General features: G+C 42.5%; 1 protein-coding gene across 8 annotated transcripts in view, besides 1 other annotated feature; it reads left to right on the top strand.

Moving 5' to 3' along the window:
• The window catches only part of app (approximated), a 60,604-nt gene that overhangs the window by 21,805 nt on the left and 26,378 nt on the right, over window positions 1–12,421 (top strand). For 3 of the 8 annotated variants that reach the window (NM_001144464.2, NM_206343.5, NM_001144466.3), the window contains exon 3: window positions 4,363–4,384. The exons of the other annotated variants lie outside the window; for them this stretch is intronic. The gene's annotated coding sequence lies outside the window, so the exon portion shown is untranslated. The remainder of the gene's footprint in view (window positions 1–4,362; window positions 4,385–12,421) is intronic. 8 annotated transcript variants of the gene reach the window in all.
• Window positions 8,211–8,350: a mobile genetic element.

Below are 12,421 nucleotides of genomic sequence, written 5' to 3'. Positions count from 1 at the left end.
GGAAATCCTTCTTTTATACAAATTCGCAGGATTAACGCAGTTTCATGCTGCAAAACGTATAAGCCATAATACAAATATATCCTCGCCTCGTGTCCTTTTGCGGAAGGATATTTGATCGACTGTGCTCCAGACCACACATTGTTGTGTGTGACTTGAGAAAGGCAGCAGTGCGGATGCCACAGACATTTCCGCAATGTATTTTGACTTGAGGCATTTGCGAGATGATGGATAATGGCATTCAATTTGCGGAATTGCTCGACTCGAGTTCGATGCGATTGAATGTGAGTCCTTGTGCGTCCTTGTCTGAGTGTGTCTGGCTTAAATAGTTACGTCAATTAATTTACAACGCATTGTGTCAGTCGTCCGTTGCCATATGCATTATAAATGATTTGTGAGCTGGCCTGTGCCTGTGCCTTTCGCTTTGCCTTGCGTGTGTTCATTAGCTGCCAAAAGGCCGATGGGGCACGCGTTTATGGGTCAACTGGTTGGTTTGTGACCTCGTTTGTGGGTTAACCCTAAACCGTAAACTGTAAACCCTAACCCGCCTGCATTTCGATTTCGGATTGAAGCGAGGGCATGGGAACTGAACGAAGCTGTACTGCTGCGGCGAATGCTCTTCAAACTATTTGCAGTGCTTTGCTAATTTTCATTGCCCCACTTGAGTGAATGGCATGTGCCCACAAAGGGCCCCTTTAAATATTCATGGGCCAGAGTTGAAGTCGAGTTAAATGACACCAGCCCACTCGCAGGCGCAACGCCGCTCTCTTATCAATTATCAATTAACCTAAATTTTAGCCTTTGCGATTTTGGCACGGCCAATGACAGTCGTCGCCCTCGTCCCTTTCCCCTTCTTCGCCACCCGCAGTCAGGATGCCGGATTCCGGATGTCATCCGAAGTCGTCGTATGTGCCAGCTGAAGTCGTCGGCGAATCAGATGCCCAACGAAGATGGAGCGTTTTCCAAACGGAAGCTGACAGCCACCATCGCAGGTGACTGGCTGGATAACTTTCTGATTAGTGTGAGAGCACTTTCCAGCTGTTGAGAGCTGGCTGGCTTCTGCCAAAAGCTGGAGGGAATTGGCAAGGGAATTGATTTCAACCAAGTCCACAGAAATCTCTTGCCATTTAAACGCTATAAATGAAGGAAAACTGATGTTTTATTCTTGAAAAGATTACGTCTCAAGTAAGGACTATTATTCCAAGAACAAGTATTGTATTCTATTGTCTTGTGTTGTATCAGCTGCCATAGAGGTTTTAGATTAAATTAAAATATTTATAGTAGAAACTAAGAAAATGAGACTGATTAGGAAGGTGAACGGAAAATATTAATACACTTGCCTTTTGTAAATTATGTTCCAAAAGCACAGTGCTTTAAAATCCCCCAAATTTGGCTTAACTTGTTTACCAAACGAGGCAAAATATTTTCCGGTAATTTAGTTTGGTGTTAGTGGTCGATGAGTGTGGAAAAACAAGCATCTAGTCCGTGCAATACAATGTTATGTGGACCGCATTTATATGCGGGAGGAGAGATTCTTTGCCGACCTCTTCGTGGCTCTGACGACCCTTGACAATAATCATTTTCATTACTATAAAATGTCAACAGTGTCAGCAAGTCCCCTCGAGCATCCTTCGCTGCGCTCTTCACTCCACTCGAGGCAGCAGGGCATGTAGCTGAAATTTGATGATGCAGCAGCTCGAGCAGCATGAGCTGCAGGACCAGAAAAACAGCAGATGTGCCGAGGAAAGGGATCTATTCTCCATCGCATCCAAATCTAAAACAAACAACCGAACTGAGCTGCATTCTCAGATGAGTCGAGTTAAAACCCAAGACGAGTTCAACTGAACTCGGCTCTTTCAAGGCGAAACATTGACAACATCCTAGTAGGTGCACCCCGGGGCGACATTTTGCAGCTACTTTTGCTCCCCCGCATATCCTTTCTATGCCATATCCTTTGGCTATGACCAAAAGAAGAAAAACGGATTGCAAAAAAAGAACGAGAAGTGTAGCGACGTCTAGAAGACGTGCATTTGCTCAAGTGGAAATGAATTGAACTCGGGCAGCGGCAAAAGCAGCAGCAGCAGCAGCAGCAGCAAAATGCAATCTCATTCTCTTGTCAACTTAACCTCGACTGCCAGGATGCCAGGATGATGGCATCGAGTCGTCGTCGATGACGCCCGGCTGTGCCCATTTGTTGTCCCTACCATTCCATTGTCGTCAGAGGAACAGCAGCCATTTGGAGCCGGCGGAGCACAGTGGGTCTCAAGTAAATGCGTTATAAATGGGAAATTACCTTTAAATTAGCTTAGTGGTAGATTTGAACACAGATTCGTTTCAAATTCTGTAACTGCTTTTTGTTTTTAGGAAAATTATCAAAACAAGCTCATAATTACGTTGATTAAGAACAGCGAAGCTAAAGCATTTTAAACTATTAAAAAACTTTATCTAGATGAACCCCAATAAGTTTAAAAGCGGAAGTAGATTTAGTATACCCCTAAAATACTTTGTGACCACATCTTTTCTGAGTGCAAAGAATTGAATTGTTCTAAAAGATGAATCTACGAGTTCTTAGCTCAATGGAATTTTATCTGCTTTTGATATATAGTATCTGTGTGCGACCGACCACTGTGTGACTATTGTTTGTGCGACTGCTGCTCGATTTTTTCTTTAAACAATGGCCCGAGCATTTTTGATTGTCAAATGTTTGCAGAGATAACATTTACTATAGCGGATTTTCACTGAAGCGTAGGAGATGGCATTCCGATGACAGAGCAGAGCAAAATGGAGCTGGTGCTGTAAGCGTTGCTAAGCTGCCACTGCTCCCCATGCAATATATATATAGATAGATACATATATATAGTTTATATACCGGAGGGTGATAGCATCAATTTGTAATGATCTTATAAGTGGTTGTATTGTGCCTTTTGTCTGCTGGCATTCTTACTTCCTTCCTTCCTTTCGTCCTGTGTGCGGTTTATAAACAAATGTCTCGGAAAAGTTTCCGCCAGTCAATTAAACGGCAATTAGGGAGACTCCATTGTGTCAGCATTCAAGTCGCGGGAGTTAAGGAGCTCAGAAATCTGGTGGGGAGGGGGAGTTGAGGGTGTGTCAAGTTCACACTGCTCCGCATTTCAATTAAAAACCAATTTCCCTGCGGAAGTGCTTAATTATTGGATATTAGCCAAGAGCTTCACTCAGTCGAACACTCTTGACATCCGATTCTGCAAGCTGACAAACAATTTCCTGCAAGTGTTGATCTATAGCTGCTTCTGCCATTAATTGAATGCTCTCTGAATTTGGAAATTGGATTAATTCCGCTACAAGGATATAGAAGAACGAGATATTGTTGCCTACTTTTCTGCGCAGCATCTAGACATTACGTGAACGTGTCGGTAATACTGCGCTAATTGAAATTGCAAACGAATTACCCGGCCAGTGAAATTGCGGTAAAACGACGGCATAAGGCATAAAGGCCAATGAAAATATAATCACATTTATGCAGTTTTTATGCCAGCAATGTAAATATTTTCGTAGTAAACATGTGAATGTGAATGGTGAATGGCGAGTGCTCATGCCGCGAATTACGAGTATGACTGGGCCGTCAACGACAGCCGTTGGCCATGGCTGAATAACCGCCATCATAACGTAGCGATACAGATGCAGATACAGATGCATCAGATACAGAAAGCAGATACGGATATAGTGGCATACAGCGATACAGATCCAATGGTCCGACTGTCTGTGCCATCCTGCGATGCGATGCGATGATGGTCCTGACGCAAAGTCCTTTCGCTGTTGGCTGCCCTGCCCGGCTAGCATTCAATAACATTTCGAGTTCATTGAATTTTCGCAGATTTCTTTCTGCTTCCCATTTGATATACTATAGTATGGACCATTTTCATGCCCCCGTGAATTGCATGGAGTGCATTAATGAGAGTGCAAATCGTAGCGTGAAATTTATGGAATCAAAGCCCCACTACTTACACATGCGACAGGCAGGATGTGCATAAATGTATTTTTGATATAATTGCATTTTTCGCTCCAATGCCTCGTTGTCCACTGATTGCGTAATTTAATAGCCTTATCCTGGCTGAATAATTGGTTTTAGGTAATATTGACATGTGGACTTCAGCTGTTGCATTATTAATGCGAACCGAAGGGCGGCGTTTCCGCTTTTTGGCGGAAATCCACTTGAAATTCCCGTCACATATATGTATGTCCATATGTATCTATGTGTATACGAACATACTTCTATGATAAATGATATGGCCCGGCAGATGTGTGGTTGCTCGTGCTTTGTGCGTTGATGTCACGTCCTGATCATTAATTATGTGAACTTGTTTTTGCTCTTGTCTCTATTTGCAGTTCAGCGAGCAGGCGGATAAAGGTAAACAAACAAGGGAAACCCTTGGTATTTACAACCCGGGCGTGTCGAATTTGACAAGTGTAGCGTATCGGTGGCCCCAAACAAGCATAATCTCCCCATCAGGTTATCCTGGGCATGATTAGTCCAGGTGGAGACGTCGGCACTCCACTGACCAGTTGACCCGATACCCTGCAGACCAACCAGCACGTAAGCCAGTGGCAAAGTAAAACTTTTAACGAAAACTGACAACCGCAGTGACCAAAGTGTCATAAATCCATAAATCCATAACCGAGCGTCAACAACATCAGCAAACAGTTTGTTGTACGACCTACGACATGTGACGGCGCTCAGGATTCTTCACACACAGAGAAAAGCCTGCAGCACATATCGGGTTGATTTATCTTATCAATTTGGTTATAACGTTTTGGCCATAATCAAAAAAATAAACGTTATCTTATCAGCTCGATCATTATGAAAGTGTTAATATGAATAGCACATATTTTCGGGGCTATGCTGAATTAAAAAAGTCAAATGTAGTGCCAATTGACTATGTTATATTCAAACAAACAAGGAATTCGAGCATTTGTAAGGCTATAAATAATATATTTATTGCCCAAAGATAACATGTACACTAGATAACAGAATAAATCCTCAGATAGAATGTTGGTATAAAAAATCGACTTAATACAATTAAGGAATTATTCGTAATACAGTAGAGGTGTCTAGAAGTAGGCTATGAATTATTTAGCTGTCTTAATATTCATAATTAGTAAAATATATGACATTAAAGACCACAGATAGTCAATCCATTCTGAATAGTTCTAAAATCGTAGAAAGAACTAAATCATTTGTAAATATTATTTTTACTGGCTTAATAAGATGCAATTTTTCACAGTGCACACTCTAGACTCTCGGGGGAGTGTCAGCATGGCGGCCAATGAACTAAATAACCCTCAATTGGGAAGATCGTGGGTGGGGCAGGGATGTCCGTAGACAGGCGGTACACGACATAGTGGCGTTCCAAAAAGCTCTCATGTCAACCGCAGTCAGGCGGACTACTACTGGCAGACAAACATATTGACGACGATGGATCCGATGGTTGCCTGCCACTCGAATCTCGACTCGCGTCTGCCAGATAAAATGAAGTATATCACTGGCTGGAGTCGATGTGTGTGTGTTAGGATTTTTGAACCACCGGGGTCATGTGTGTGTGGAAAAACAAAACACTTTTCAGTTGCACAAAAACAGCGACAACAACAACAAAAACAACTTACATGGAGGGGAGGAACAATATTGTTTGTGTCGAAGTTTATCGATAAGTTGTCGTCGTCGCTTTAGCTCCCTGAAAATCGCATCAGCAAAATGACAAAAAAAAAATCAAAAAAATCAAAAAAACACGCACATTGGGGGGCATAAATTATACTTTCTGTCTACGTCGACGCGTGGCCATAAAAAATCATAAAAATATATTAAATTTATACGTAGTGCTTACACATAAGATCGCTATGAATTCATAAATTCTCGCCGAGCAGCCGCCGCCATGCTCATCCTCATCCGCCTGCCCATCCTCCTGCTCATCCTCATCCGCATCCTCATCCGCATTCTCAGCCACAACCAAAACCGTGGCCACAACCACAGCATAACAACGGCATTGACAGTTAAATGAATGACTATGGGGGCAATGCCGTAGTCGATGGCGGCGATGCCGATGCTATAACCATAGCCGATGCTATGGCCAGAATTGAGGAGAGTCCTCCTTGAGCTCCTACTCCGTTCCTGCTGCGGTGCCTGTGCACTCAGAAAAATTCAGTTTAAATGTCATACCTGAAATATATGCAGCAAAGTCCTCGTACTATTATGATTGTTGTTGAATTGCTTACACCTTCTATTTGTATCTAAAACAATAGAAATAGCCGTAATAATAGTAATAATTGCTGATACTGCAAAACTTTATCTTTATTTCTATATACTGAACTAATATCATGACAGATGACTTGAAAATTTAATGAATCCAATAATTCCCCTTTCGTCGCTATAATTCTGATAACTTTTCAATTTGTTTTATTTACCTAAAAAAAAAGTTATTTGGTTTTCTTTTTTTTTTTGAACAGAGGATGTGTTTCTTCAGCTACCGTATTGACTTATAAAAAAGGTCGAGATTTTTTTCCAGAGTGCCAACGTGGATGTTCGTCCGCCTGTGGCTTGTGCTCCACCATCTTGTTTTGCTACGTTTTGTTTGCTTGGGTATAATTTATGCAAATCTGTTAAAGTTTTGCCGTCATCGGGAAAGTTGAGGCTGTCAGTGGCGGAGCTGCATAGTTTTATGCTCCTCCGCAATTGTAGGGGGGAGCAAAGTGTATATTCAATTTGCGTTTGTCTCGCACGAGACTCTGGGAATTGAATTGAACACATCGAATCTGGTATTCTGATTTCGTTTTCTTCGTGTTTTGCCATGTGGTTCTCGGCGCAGAAATGGAAAACTAAACAAAGTTGGCTCAACTTAAAATGTTAAAATTTATGATTTGCATTTGATGGAGTTGGTATTTGCATATAAGAAATGTTCAATAGTTGCTCTACGTCTTTATTTTCTGTTCTCTTAAAATTAAACAAAGATGGCAAAGAAGAAGAACCATTTCAATATAAATTTAAATTTAAGCCAGGGTATCATATAGTCCATTCGACTGCCTTTTTGGGCCTCCTCTTCAGGAGTTTTTGTTGCCGTCATTAATGTAATAAATAAAATGGGATTCCCGGTCCCGCGAACCCATGCATATATAAGTGCGTACAATAGTTTAACCGCTTTATCCTTGTTGTTGTTGTTTTTGACGTTGACATCGGAGCAGTTTTTCTTCTATTCCGAAGAGGGTCTCGGGGTCTTAGGGCAGTTTTTAATGTATTTATGCTGCTGGCAGTTGCTCGAGCAGTTGCCGTACTTTTGCTGAATAGCTTCATATATATGCAAAGTTATGCGGTTTAACAGATAAGTCGGAAGTCGAAGTTTTATACCAGCGAAACTAGGGCCTATATAATGGTTGCCGGTCAGGATACCGGGACGGATGGGAATCGAATCCGAGTCTGTGTCCTAAGAAAACTTGAGCTTGATTTGCATGAAGAACAGATTGTGGTGTCCATGATCCATGGTATTCCCAACTATAACTTCCAGTGGATGAATGGCCCTGCCTAGTTATTTATGTGCGTCCCATGGTCTTTCCGTTCTTTGCCGCACTTTTAATTTCACATGACAAACTGTTCCTTCCTCTGGCTCTGTGTTCTGTTCCTCTGAAATGCGGAACAAACTTTGGCCCTGCTCTTTCGGGCAAACTTGTACCACGTTGCGTATACGCAACAAAGGAACTGCCACAGGCCCGCAGGGCTTGCATGAATACTAAGTTGAAGGGCTAGGCTATTTCTCTCCCAACCATCTGCCACTCTAGCTAATTCCAAATTATATTAAAAACTTTCGGCTGTGTGTTCCTTTGCCTGGCTTTCTTTCATTATCTGGCGGCCAACAAAGAAGAGCTCAGCTAAAAAGGATGAATATGAAAAGGGGCTAACAAACTACGAGTATATAGCCAGTCTCGCCTGCAGGAATAAACTCTCTCTCTCTCTCAAAAAAAGCGACCCAGCTTAAGGTCCAAGGCTATTTGCATTGTCCGCTTGTTGCTCCCACAAAAGTTGTGGGGGTATCAGTTGAATTTACCCATTTCGAGTAAAAACCATAACTTGGGGAGCAAAGGCGTTTGTAATGCGACACTAATCTTTGACATTAGTTGCACCGATGTTCATTTGTCCAGTGGCAAGTTGAGGTTGAGAAGTGCTATTAAACGCTTCGTTGCACAATTTTATCTTTATGGTTCCCAAGATCACATACGGACGGACATGGCCAGATGTATTAGGCTAGTGCCTCCTTATCAAGAGTACATAATACTCTATAGGTTTGGATCTGCTTCCTTTTATCTGTAACATATTTTTCAACCAATCGCGTAAACCCTTTTACTCTACTCTATAAACAGTTAAGTTTAAGTACATTGAAGGGCACTAGCTATATAATTAAATGCTTCATTAGGTTTTTAATTGGATTAATGCTAAACATCATCTCAATAACCATGAAGCCCTTTTTTCGGTGCGAGCAAACAAAGCGACAAGCAAAAGCCTGGACTACGTGCCTTTCTCCGCATTGATTTTCCACCCATTTTCCAAGCCCTCTTGCGAAATTTTCCACCCATTCTGACCTGCCCTCCTCCTTCTTCACCACCCTGCTTTTCTTCTTCCCTGGCCGGCAGCACTTGACTGACCTCTTAAATTCGTTTAATGTTTAGTTAGGTCGAGCTTAGGCCCGTGCTCCGGCTGACAGGTTTCGCTGACCTGGTGGCTCACAAATTAATGGCCGGGCTGAAGTGCTCTAAATTTTGCAGGATTTTTTTTTTTATATTTTTTCTATTCCTGGCGCACATTTCCCCTTAATGAGTTTCGGCCCTGCAGTTTTGTATTAAGTGTTCTCGAAATGTAATTATGCGATCTCTGGACGTCACTCATCATTTTCCTCTTGTGTATATGGCAGTCATCTTTATAGACATTTATTTAATAAACTCTCATCCATGCAATGACCACCCACGCCGGTGCCACGAAAAATGCAATTAAATACTTTCAGCTATTAAAATAAAAAACTTTTACCCGCCCCAAAAGTAGGCGAAAGGATGCGGAAAATCGTTGTGCGGGGGTAAATTAACTCCTCCCCCGGATGCATTTCGCTCTGTTGCTGCAGTGGTCGCCCTGGTGTGACCTAATAAAAAAATTATGCCAAGCGAAAGTGAAGGCAATGGGAGCGGGTTTGACCCTGTGAAAATTTAAGAGCCGCCTGCAGGGGAAAACGAACGTATTACTATGAAATGGCGGCAGCCATTGGCCGATATGCACACTCAGCACTTATGAGATATTAAGTTGAGAACTTTGCCCGATCTCATCCCATAACATTGGCCGACTTCTGTGTCTTTGCCGATGCAGAAGCAAAAGCAGCAGCAGCAGCCTTTGCCTTTTATGCAGCCCAACTCAAGTTAAATTGAGCAAAATAATGCGGTCAATTTATAACGAGCAGGCTGCCGCACCACCAGGCAATTGTGGGTGTTGCAAAGAGAAAGCAAGAAAACTATGTGCACGGCAAGAAAAAATTAATAATTAATTTAAAAGGAATTTCCAGCATAATCATATGGCTGGCACAGAAGTGCGGGTCAGAAAGCAACGTATAAAACACAAAAAAAATTGTAATTTTAGTTTAAGGTTTTAAAAACAGAATAAAATACTATGCTCAGAAACTTGATAATGAATATTAAATTGCAGGTGTTTAAAAGTATGCAACAATACTTTTTCAATGCGTAAAACGCTTGTTTGCATCTTAGATAATCTTAGATATTAAACACAGCTTCATTTTGAATGACTTAATTATTGATTTGAAGTCACCAGTGATTTCATCGATACCCTATAAAGAATCGTATCGGAATATTTAGCTTAAATCCTCCTAAAATGAATCTTTTCTCTCGGTGTGCTTTCGATGTGCATGCCGCCATTATTCCATGCTCAGGACCAGTGTCAGCCAGCTTAAACAAAAGGAAGTGCCCTGGCTGCTACTTTGTCAGTTTAACTTGTTGTTGGTCTAGCAGGAGATTCGGGTGGGTGGCAAACGAATGAGAAGGATGGGGCGGAGCTGAAGGCGGTGGGCAGGACGAGCCCAGGACATCAGGGTTCCGACTGGCTGCGGATGTACGAACGCCGTTCGCTTTGCTGGTGTCATTTGGCTGTCTCTTTGGTGGCACGCAAGTTTGCAAAATTATGGCATCGAGCTGCCTGCAAGTCCACCATCGAGCGCCCTCCAATTTATAAGGTTAAAGCGAAATTATGGCCAAATGGGCTGGCTGAGTTGACTGGTTGGCTGGTTGGCTGGTGTGGAATGTGACTGCAGGGGCGACCCGACCTGCTATTGAAAGTGCAAGTGACTTTCTACTGCTATTGGCAAATGACCCAATTTATGGACCGCATTCCGGTCAACGAAGCGAATCGTTTCGGCTTTTTGGGCGGGTGGCACACGGGCACAAAAACACACGCACACACACTCACTCGCTCGTTTCCGCCATAAGGACATGGATTAATTTCGGGTTTCACTTTTTAATGAGTTTGCCGAACTATAAAAGGAGTGTGGAAAATTCCGAAACGAGCGATAATGCCAACCAAATTGATGGCAAATTAGAGGAAATTCGATTGGCAATTGGAAATTACACAGAGGACGTGGGTCTGTGGCTCTGTGTGTCGTGAACTGGGGCTGAAGTTGTGCAAAGTGGGTCATGGAGCTTAATCGAAATCGTTTTGCTTACGAAAACCCAAACCTGGCTTCCCTTTTTGCCTTTTGAGAAGCTTTAGTCCAATCTGGCTTATCCGTTCCATAAGCCCGACTTTTCCCGTGGGCTGTATTCCAGAAAAAAAAAAAAAAACAAGGCTTTGTCCGACAAAAACAGAAGCCACAGAGCAAAGCACTCGAATGTAAGAAACTTTCGAACACGTTGTGCAGCTCAAATTAATTACGCATGAAATTGCAATTAATTGGTTTAAGAAGTTGGCAAGTTTATCTTAAAGTTTTTAGCCCACAGCAAAGAGTTTAAGTGCTCAGATAAACAAAAAGCACCAAAGTCCTGCGAAGGTGTGAGGATAAAAGGGGGGCTAAAGATAGCCAGGAACTAGTGAAACTGCCTGAAAGAGCAGGGAAATCTTGTGAAAGTAAAAACATCAACAAAAAGTGGAAAAACAAAGAAAGCGTGAGAGCGAAAGCGAGAAAGAGAGAGGCGATGAGGCTGTGCGATAGAGACAGCAGAAACAATGATGCAGGCAGCGCGGCAATAAAAATGGCGCACAAGTTCAGAACTCGAAGCACGTGAGTCCGTCCGAGGACCTGAAATGTTTATTTGGGTCTGCCTCTGCCGTATGCACACCGATCTCTTTCTATATGTATGAATATATATGTATGTATGTGTGTAGGCCATATTCTGCAGCACGGGGAAAAACAAAAACACTAATAACAACAACAGCAGATAACTGAGGCTGAGGCAACAGCAGCTCGGCGCAACGACACTGTCACAGTAACCTAGATAGCTCCACAAAATTTCACCCAAAATGTGCCACTTTCGCTTTGACCCAGAGCCGTGGCAACGAAGGGCGGCCATCCATGCAGCCCAGCCAGTCAGCCCTTCTGCCTTTCATTTCAGTTCAGTTCGGTTCGGTTCAGCTGCATTTCCAGCTGCAGCGCCTACCAGCGTTTGAGGGTCAATGTGGAGCACACTTGGGGAAAATTTTAACCGAATTGGTCAATAAATATGTAGGAGGAGGCGACAAGGAAACACACTACGGCTTCCATTTCTATATATAAAGGTGTCTAAAAGTATGCAGCAATATTACTACGGCTTCCATTTCACTTCGAAAGCTGTCTACAAGCATGCAACAGTATAATATGAGTCTTCAAAGCTGATGGATTCACTAGGGTTTAGAGTCTAGAGTCTTCACTAGGGATTCACTATTCCGAAACATAAATATAGTACAATTTCTCTTCCTTGAACTACAATAGGCAATAAGAAATTAAAGCCTGTATATTAGAGTTAAAAATAACATTTAGTTTAAATTTACATTTAATAAGGTAACAATATAATTCACTTAACTTTCACTTAATTTTTCACTGTGATTTCGTAGAAAAGCAGGAGTTTTTGGGCTGTGGGCGGTTGACAAGACCAACGGGCCACCGTAAGTCGTATAAGAAATCATGCCTGAAATATTGCACTCGTATGTTGCGGTTAAAGTGCAGCAGCCTAGCCGGGAGGCCATGCAACCAAATTGCTTCCATGCATCACACACACACACACACACACTGGTGACAATCCCTCGGGTGACAGTGTGTGTGCGAGTGCGATAGTGTGGGTAAATGTGTAAAACATGCAACGCTGTCTTGTCTGGAACTTGCTGCCTTTACTGCCTGCTGCCCCTGACAAATGGTTTGATTTTAAGCTTAAGTCAACACACATG

This window comes from Drosophila melanogaster, chromosome 3L (genome assembly GCF_000001215.4).
Source record: "Drosophila melanogaster chromosome 3L".
Lineage (NCBI taxonomy): Eukaryota > Metazoa > Arthropoda > Insecta > Diptera > Drosophilidae > Drosophila > Drosophila melanogaster.
The sequence above is the reverse complement of the archived record's forward strand: the minus strand, read 5'-3'. Positions and strand labels throughout refer to the sequence as shown.